This window comes from Bidens hawaiensis, unplaced genomic scaffold (genome assembly GCF_021521415.1).
Source record: "Bidens hawaiensis isolate Kalapana, Puna unplaced genomic scaffold, B.hawaiensis_p1.1 tig00002631_1, whole genome shotgun sequence".
In the NCBI taxonomy this organism is placed as follows: domain Eukaryota; kingdom Viridiplantae; phylum Streptophyta; class Magnoliopsida; order Asterales; family Asteraceae; genus Bidens; species Bidens hawaiensis.
The window spans coordinates 858,140-868,327 of record NW_027491143.1 but is presented as its reverse complement, the minus strand read 5'-3'; the positions used below and the strand labels follow the sequence as shown (position 1 = coordinate 868,327).

Sequence of the window (10,188 nt, the reverse complement as noted above, 5' to 3'; positions counted from 1 at the left end):
ACCCCATTGGTTGGCAGAAAAAGTGACTGACATTATCTTTTGAGATCTGCTTTTTCCATGCTTGACCTGTACCTTTATCTGATCCGCCCATGCCTTTTTACTGTTCCCTGACAGCTTTATCTTGCCTCTGCAGCTGCCATATCTTTCCATATCTTTTGCTTTTGGAATCTTTTACTTTTTGAGATCTTTTCCCCTTTTTCTGGATTTATGTCTCCTAGGGTTTTCCTATAAATAATAATAATATTTTCATAACACATCACACACAAACACTTAATCTCTCATGTTCTCTTGCCCCTTGCTCTCTCTGCCGCCTCCCTCTCTGCCTCCGTCTTCCTCCCTGTTCTACCCTGCTTTTCCGGTAATGTATATTATATATAATAATTTACTTATTAATTATGCTAACTTGTAATCAAGACTTAAAACCAATCATTTAAAACAATAATCTTTAATTATAGGTTAACTTGTGCTTGTTTAAAGTTGGTTCTTGCTTTATCTTTCACCGCACCGTTTATCAAGTGAGTAATCTCGTACCTAATCCCTTTTTGCTTTTAATGTTTTGGGATGATCATGTGTTCATACAAACTTAGAGTCTTAAACTTGTTTATGAACTTTAGTCGCGCAGTATCCCATGTGTTGAGGACGTAGACTTGGCTGTTTATTTGTATGTGTGGATCATTAACCGTCTTGTCGGTCTATTCCGCAGTTTTCATGGTACCATTAGATGAACACGGGAGAACTATCGTTTATGATTTTCTCTTTTATTTACACATGCACAGTTAGTCTTGTTTGTGAGCTCAATTGTGAGCACTGGCAGTCTTATGAATCTTAGAGTTGGTCCCGATCAGATTACACCCTTGTTGAAAACCAGACATACACATGTTGCGCGCAGATTTATGGTTATCTATGTATTGTATTAAACTTGATTTCTCACCAACACGCAAGTGTTTGACGTTTATTTTAACACATGTTCAGGTTTGCAGTAGCTGTTTTGGAGCTTGTGGACACATAGGAAGTTTTCTTTATTTTGGACCTAGATTAAAATGTATCAAGACAAGTTATTGCTGTTCGAATATTATGATTTATAATATATTGATTTATGATGATTTATGTTATCTCTTGTTTACCCCGCGCGTGCGCGAATGAATGTATTTATTAAATATTGACACCCAATAGTGTCACGAGTAATGAAACAATATGTGGCGCCCCGATGTATAATCCGCCTTTGGTCGGGGTGTTACAGTATAGCCGACCAACATTGACGTCTTGGACTATGTAGTACTATGGACTATGTGTTGTCAATTCGTTATTGGTTGGGTGTTCTTTTCCACGATGATATCTCATTTTTTGTACCATGCTTATGGAGATTTTTGGCTTTCCCGAGGTGTCAAGGAATGTTTGGCGCATGTTGATATTGTATCCAACGCCTTGATGTGTATCTGGCTCTTAGCTATTCAGCCGGCGAAGGTGTGTTCTTGACCAATAGGTAGGTTTGGGACCCTACCTTCAAAATCATTGATGTATCGACGATCTCTACTGCATCAGAGAGATGTTTTTAGTTGAGTAAACTCTCGATTGGAGAATCGAGAAGATGACATAAAGTGAGCTTATTAAAATCCAATTCAACCTATACAATCGGGTTGCATATCTTTTGCTCTAGCACTCTTAGCATACTTATTTATTATTATTATTATTAGCACACAACACGTGTTCTTTTGTAGGAAAGCTTATTAAACAATAGCTAAGGGTCGGCTCAACGAGTGTAGATGCCTAAATCAAAACATGATTTTGGGGTCTTTTCATGACAATTGTTAATAAAATAAATTTTGCTTATTACAAGTTTTTAACTAATAACTTATACTTCAGTAACAACCAAGCCTACCCTACCACCACACTAATACATTACTTTGAGTTTACTTTACCCATTATAATATATCTATATATAATATTCTTTTAGACTTTGGGCCTTAATTAAGCGTGAGCCTAAAGCCCTAGCTTGTTTTCGCTGTCCCACGAGCCACCCAGCTTATTAAATTTAGTAGAAGTATTTTTTAATTAAAATTCATCACCCCGTACATTTTACAAATCACTCAATTGTTTCCGATGACATCTGGATTAGCCGATAAACCTGGATGATTAAACACAAAACAAACAACGACGATCATTATGACACATTTAAAAAGTTACAAAAATAAATGTGCTAAATATGTTAATAAATCGTGTCAAAGAGTGTTGTTAAAAAAATAAAAAGACTTTTCGATGAATATTGAAATTTAGATGCTAATTTTTTTAAGCAATGTTTGAAACTATCCACAATGATCAAGTGAGCACTTCTGAAAAGTGATGTTAACCGTTCATACTATTTTGATGTTTTATGTCTAACTCACCGACAAACGCTATCAAGTAGTAAGCCTATCAGGTCACAATTATGAAAAAACCCCGTTAAGTCAAGTTTCAAACATGAAGCCTCAGGATCTCGAAACTTAATCATCAATTCACACTACGAATTACATTTAGATGCTAAATTGCTAATAATTAATTATTTAATATTATTTAATTTAATTAAAGATAAAAAGAAAAACATTATTTTGACGAAAAGACCGAGTCTACAAGTGGCGGTTGAGATTTTACTGGCGAGTCCAACATGTTTCAGTATGAAATATGAATTATTGCTAAATATCTGGTCCCCCCTTTTTAAACTACCTCATCATTTCCAAAAGTCAAGAAGTTAGAAGTCCCCTACTAACTTTTGGTACTTTTTAAAAGTTATTTTCTAAATTGTATAAACACATATATATTACAAGAATAATACACTTTTTCGGACGTCCAACAAACATAGAATGCATAGGTACTTCGTACAGAGTGACCCGATGGCCAAAGGTCACTGCCAGCTAACCTAACCCAGCTGCATGGAGCCCTTAACAGCCTCCAAGTTATCTCCAGTTCTTGAGAAAACTCACCGCCCGAAAGTTCATCGGTGGCAAAAAAACCCGGACGCCCTCAGGATCTAACTGAATATCAGAAAGATCCTAGTCTTCCTTCATTTAGCAAATCATGCCCCCCCCCCCCCCCCCCCCCCAAGTGTTGTAAGTGAAGATTATTGAACTTGATTCTTCGATGAGAAACTCATGCTCCATACCACTACATATAAGAAAACCATCTTATAGTTTAGATGATAATATAGAAGATGGAATGATTAACACAAAGTTTAAACAACCTAAAATGACTCCTCCGATTTGCTCAAATGTTGCCCACCCAAAAACCACATGGACACAAATCAAATTTCTCTCTTTATCTGTGTACCTTCTTTAGGTCAAAAATCAACACCCTATATTCATTCCACTAATTTTTATAATTATATACCCATATACAAAGTAAATCCTAGTGTCAAACAACCACATAGTAGGAGGCTCGAAAGTTTATACAACCCATATGGAAGTGGCTCCATTGTTTAAGAAATTGTATAGAATGACACTTCATAGTTTAAAGCTACCGTATATAAAGAGGCTCTATAGTTCAGACGATAATATAGAAGATGGAATGATTAACACAAAGTTTAAACAACCTAAATAACACCTCCAATTTGCTCGAACGTCATTCACCCGAAAACCACATCAACGTTGACTGATATTCTCTCTTTAGTCCGTCATTTTTTATTTTTAACAAAAAAATAAAAAGATGGCTCTATATGCCCTGAGTCATTATAAAGTATATAATGGTCATAATAATGATCATACTGTTATGAATCACCGACGATTTTTGTATGACACCATTTTTGTCAAACCAATTATATAAGTTTGTTCCCTCAACCGTACTTCTAAATAGTTGGTCTGGTATTATAAATGCCATTTATTGTAGTGAGTAATTGACATCCAATAATTCACATTCTCACATTTCCTTTATTCTCTTGTTTATATGTTATATTCAAATTCAAATATTATTTCAATAATCTTGTTATAATTAGAGCTAATATCATAACACCTACATATATTTCGTATATATATCTCTCTCACCATAAATTTAAAAAATCGCGTAAATTAACTTGTGTTGACAATTAGAGCTAATAAATCATATCTAACCCTATATAATTGTGTGAGAGAAAACATTTATAGTAAAACTAATATATATATACACAAAGTACAAACCATAATCTAACCCTATATAAAAACTACACCTCTTCCTTTGTACTTTCTTTCATATTCATAATATTCATATTCCATAACCACCACCGACGCCGCCGTAATCTCCACCACCACCACCGTCGTCATCCACCACCCCACAACCCCAAATGAACGAAACCCTAATTCCACCAAACCCAAATCCCCAAATCCAAGACCCACCAAACCCTAACCAAGATCCAACCTTTCACCCACCAAACAACCAACCCGGGTCCCATGATCAAAACCCAGATCCCAAACCCCACGAAAACGGGTCGAACCCGAGACGCCGTAAGTCCCGGTGGGACCCACCGCCGGAAGAATCCTCCGACGGCGGTACACGTAAGCGAAAGTCACGGTGGGAAGACGACCCACCACCAAACCCTATGCTATTACAATTACCCGATTTCATGGAAGATGTTACTGCAGGTATATTGCTTGATCCCAAATTACAATCACTTAATAATAGGTTGTTAGAAATCAGTAGAAAGTTCCAGTCCGGTTTGCCCTTAGACGATAGGCCCGAAGGCGCCCGATCGCCTTCGCCCGAACCCGTTTACGATAACATGGGAATTAGAATAAATACTTGGGAGTATCGCGCCCGCGAGCGGTTGAATAAAGAGAGACAGGAGATTATTTCACAGATTTTAAAAGAGAACCCGTCGTTTAAACCGCCCGCTTAAGGTTTCGAAAAAGCTTTATATCCCGATGAAGGAGTACCCGGGGTATAATTTTATTGGTTTAATTATTGGGCTGAGGGGGAACACGCAGAAGCGGATGGAACGGGAGACGGGTGCGAAGATTGTGATTCGTGGAAAAGGGTCGGTGAAGGAGGGGAGGCTGCAGCAGAAGCGGGATTTGAAATATGACCCGTCGGAGAATGAGGATTTGCATGTGTTTGTGGAGGCGGATACACAGGAAGCGGTGGATGCGGCTGCGGTTATGGTGCAGAAGCTGTTGCAGCCGGTGGACGAGGTGCTTAACGAGCATAAGCGGCAGCAGTTGAGGGAGCTTGCGGCTTTGAATGGGACGATACGGGATGAAGAGTATTGTAGACTGTGTGGTGAACCAGGGCATCGACAGTTTGCGTGCCCGTCGCGTAGTTCGACTTTTAAAAGTGATGTTTTGTGTAAAATATGCGGTGACGGTGGGCACCCGACGATTGATTGTCCGGTTAAAGGAACCGCTGGTAAGAAAATGGACGACGAGTATCAGAATTTTTTAGCGGAGTTAGGTGGGACGGTTCCCGAGTCTTTGATTAAGTCGAGTTCCGCGACTCTTGCTATCGGTCTGGGTAGTACTAGTTCCGGAAGCGATGGTACTGTTGCGGTAGCAAGTGGAAGTACACAAGGATTAGGTTTAGGTTTAGGGGCGAGTGTGTTGAAACCGTCGAAGGAGTACGATGAAACGAATTTGTATATCGGTTACTTTCCGTCAACTTTGGATGACGATACGTTGATCCGTCTGTTTGCGCCTTTTGGTGAAATCGTAAAGGCGAAAGTTATTAAAGACCATATTACGGGGTTGAGTAAAGGTTACGGTTTTGTGAAGTATGCAGACGTTAGTCAAGCGAATACCGCTATCGCGAACATGAACGGTCATCTTTTGGAGGGACGATCAATCGCTGTTAGAATCGCGGGCACACGCCCGCAACCGGTGGTCCCGCCTGCTATGGTTCCCGGGTCGTATCCAGCACAACCGCCCGTGCCTGGCGGCGCACCGCCACCGCCGCCTGCAACATATCCGTGGGGTCCACCGCCACCTCCACCTGGGCCTCCGATCTGGGTACGCCGCATAGGTCGGGATCCACCGTGTACCCTCCGGTGATGAGTCAACCGTTACCTCCGTACGGGATGCAATATTCTGCGCCTCCGGGATCGTCGGGTGTGACTTCATTAACTGTTCCAACCGAGATGCATCAACCTGCGTATTCAACGCCTGCGTATGCGTATGCGCCGTATTATGGTGTACCCGCTACTGCTAATATTACCAGCATGCCGCCTCAGTCAACTATTGACCCTTCACAGATCATTGCAAATGTTCCTTGGGCCCCACGTCCGGATGCTCCACCATCCACTCTAGAGACGAGTAAATCTAACGCGGATAAAGAGTATGAGAAGTTCTTGTCGGAGACCAAATAATAGTGTTATTTACTTATTATATCCGAGATGAAAGGTATGGTTGTTAACTTCTTATATCTGAGTTTATTGTACTTGCATAACGTGTTCAAGTTCGGTAATTTTGCAACTGGATGAGCAGTTAAATAGTTGTCGGCTGACAACTTGACGTGGAGGTTCGTTGTTGTACTTAAGGCCGCTGATGTGGCTTTTTATTAATAATAACTTCTACTGGCTTAAACGAATGTCACATCAGCGTTTTAAGCGCTCAACTGGCTGCAAAATTTACCATTTTTGTAAGGCTGAGGGGTGCGGAGCGCTAGTCAGGGCGCGAGAGGACGTTCGCTCGCGCCCCGGGGCGCGAGAGCCACACCACCGGGGCGCGAGAGGGGCGCGAGAGGGGCGCGAGAGCGGAAAACGAGGCAGGCGCAAGGGAGGTAGCGCTCGTGAGCGGCCTTGGGAAGGGTAAATAGAGCCGTTGGGTTATGAATATAATTAAGATGTATATATAATAATAATGGTGGGTCTGATTTTGGGTGGCAGGGTTATAATTTTGACTGTGATTTGGTAATAAAGTATGAAGAAGAAGAAGAAGAAGAAGTACAGGGGAAGGTGACCTGGTGGCTCAATGCTATCTGTTTACACGCCTTGTCGTTTAATATTTGATATATTATTATTGACAGGAATAGTAATTAATTATTAGTTTATTACCAAGTAGTAATTAGTAATTAATCCGGAAGAGGTTGATCGAAGAAGACGAAGCCGAAGAATAAGAATAATGTTTTTCTTTAGTACTTTAATTTTTTTTTATATATTAATGTGTTTTTTTAATTAATGTGTGTTTTTTTTAAATAATTTCTTGTTTTTTTAATAATACGTTTTTTTAATACATTTATAAAAAAATAAAAAAATAAACCGCTCGCGCCCCCTCTCGCGCCCCTCCACACCATGCCCCGGGGCGCTATCACCACTACCAACACCCATCTTATCAAGTTTCTCTCTCTGCCACACGTCACAATATTATTGGATGGCGCCCCCACTCGCGCCCCCTCTCGCGCCCCCCACACCCCTCAGCCTAACACATTTTGTAAGTACATTAGTGGACTCAAATCATTCATCTTTAACTAATAAGTGGAATCATGCAAGTGATACTATTCAAATACAATACAAGCATTATTAAGTGGCTTTTAAATCTTTTTGCTGTTTGTGTAGTGAGAAATTAATTTTTATGAAAATTTTTCAATATTATGGATTCTCTTAAAAACAATTTTATCATTTTGCAAATATTATGGTATTATATTTTTGGGATTACTCTATAGAATAATAATCAAGTTTTGAAATTGTTCCAATCACGACACTCATAAAATGTTTTGTTCCGACCAGGTCACTAAAGTTTCCTTTTTGTTCTAATCTTAGATATTTTGCCTCGATAGAAGGTTATGTAGTATTTTTTTAATGTCTAAATGGTTTGACATTGCAAAAAAAATTTTGAAAATTTGCAAAATTAGTAAAAATTGAGAAAAAAAATTACTTGTGAAAAGTTGTAAAAAAATTGAAAAATTGCAAAAAAAAAAAAATAATAATAATATTTTTTTTTGCGATTTTTCAGTTTTTTTATATTTTTCCAGATTTTATCTTTTTTTTTGCAGTTTTTCGCAATTTAAAAAATATTTTTCTCAATTTTTTTAAAAAATATTATGCAATGTCAAATTGCTTATAAATAAAAAAAACCTACATAACTTTTTATCCAGGTAAAAAATATCTAGGATTAGATTAAAAATGAAACTTTAGTGACCTTATTAGAACAAAACTTTTTATGAATGACCTGATTAGAACAATTTCAAAACTTAGTTACTATTTTATAGAGTAATCCCTATATTTTTCTATAAATAAATTTAACCTTTTTCCTTTGCCATGGCATCTAACTTTTGACAGGCATAATTTCTTGGAGCAAATTGTTCATCTGATTTCTTATCTGCAGAGTGGCGGTTTCAAGATCATTCAGTCGAAATGTTTTTGTTCATCTTTACTAAAGTGTTTTGCCTGGACTTTTGTGGACTAATCACTGACAATTTGCTATTCTATTTTATTATCTTTTTACTTTATGATGTAATAATTTCACTACAGGGGGAGCTTTGTGTTTCACAGTGAAGTCGTTAGTGCTTTCGAAAGGGAACTTACTCCAACCATACAGGAAGTATTTAAGTGTTTTTATGCTTCTTGATTTGTGATTTGTAACTTTGTAAAACAGTCTTGTAAGTTATGTGAATATAATGTCCTATTATTCAACCTAAATATGCACTTTTTGTTTATGTTTGGCGGTTTGGGTCATTTAGTTGTGTTTATCTTTAGTAAATCAAACATCTAAAATCCAGTGTTTCAAACCGGCCGGTTGAACTAGATTTCACACCATAGGCCGGCATTTTGGACTTGTTTGTAAGAACATCGTACCAACGTTTTTGTCTAAAATACTGGTTTTAAGCCTAAGAAATTTTTGATATTTGTGGCTCATATTTTTTCAAAATTATTTTTAACCTAATAATTAGCATTTAAATGTGTAAACTTTAGGACTATCTTTTTTTTAAATTGAGTGCTTTTGTATTATTTTTTTAATATAGATTAACTTTTGGATTATTTTTGGATTTAAGTTACATTTATAGGAAATTATAAGGTAAACAATACAATCGTTTGAACCTCCCGGTTTAATCGGTTATATTATTTTTAGCCCAATCCGGTACATGTAAAATATTGGTTTTTAAAACATTGCTAAAATCAAAATAACTAGATAAAAAGAAATGGCTAACTTCACAATAAGTCAATAACAACTAAGTTTCCCATGTATTGGGCCGCTGGTTTTTTTTATCTCCCTCTAAACTAATTCAACTTTCATGGTGTGTTCATTTATGAACCCTATAAAAATATATAAATTTTGTAAAGTTAAGTGATATTAACTAAACATATAGAGATTTGTTTAATTGAACGATTATTATACTTGGTTGTTATTTTTATTTGGTGAACCTTTTTTGCTATTACCTTGTACTTCAGTTTAATTTGAAAATGAAATGTAAGTGCTATATCACATACGAGTTTCATTTAAGTCCAATTAGTTTAAACAAAAAGTTAAACATGTACAAAAAAACAAAATCACAAGATTGAAAAACGTAATGAATGATAAGTGATATGATAGAAAACGAAGAAAAACAATACACACTTAAAAGTTTTGAAATATAAAGATTCATAAAATTTAAAATACAATGTCATGTATAATTATAATCAAAATATTGTTACGATAATACATAACCACAGATAGAGATGCACAACAAAATGGTTTCCGAATTGGACTATACTTTTTTGAAACAAGTTTGAAACCGATTGAGTTGTAGATTTGAGATTGATTTGTAACTCTCTTCATTAAAACCGGTTTCAAAGCAGTTGAACTGACCAAAACTAGTCAAAAAGCGATCATAACCCAATCGATTTTAAACTGGAAATACTTTGGAACCGGTTTGTGTACGGTGTACCTATACCTATAAGAAGTAACTAGAGATACTAAATTGTACTATTAATCCAAGGACCAAGGCTAGTCACCAATGAGCCGGTTATCATTAACCTGGCGGCCCCAAACGTTCCAACCATTTTTCTCTCATGCAGTGAGGCAACTAGAGGTGCATAAATTAAATAACCAGGTTCAGGTATAGAACCGGGTTTGGGTATGACAGGGTGTTTGTAATAATTGGGTCGGGTTCGGGCCGGGTATTGTCTCTAAAAACCATACCCTTTGCATCAGGTTCGGGTCGGGTATCGAATCGGGTATTCTAAAACCGGGTATTTGAATACCCTATTATCGGGTATCGAAAAAAAACCCTATTTACAAGTTTTTTCGGGGTTTTTCGGGGTATTTTTCGGTATAGATTGGA

At 37.3% G+C, this 10,188-nt stretch overlaps 1 pseudogene across 1 annotated transcript; it reads left to right on the top strand.

Moving 5' to 3' along the window:
- Positions 1 to 4,229: 4,229 nt before the first annotated feature.
- Positions 4,230 to 8,466, top strand: LOC143620729 (splicing factor-like protein 1 pseudogene; annotated as a pseudogene). The gene is made up of 2 exons (XR_013151387.1): positions 4,230 to 6,329; positions 8,207 to 8,466. The product of XR_013151387.1 is annotated as a splicing factor-like protein 1 pseudogene (transcript).
- Positions 8,467 to 10,188: the final 1,722 nt, after the last annotated feature.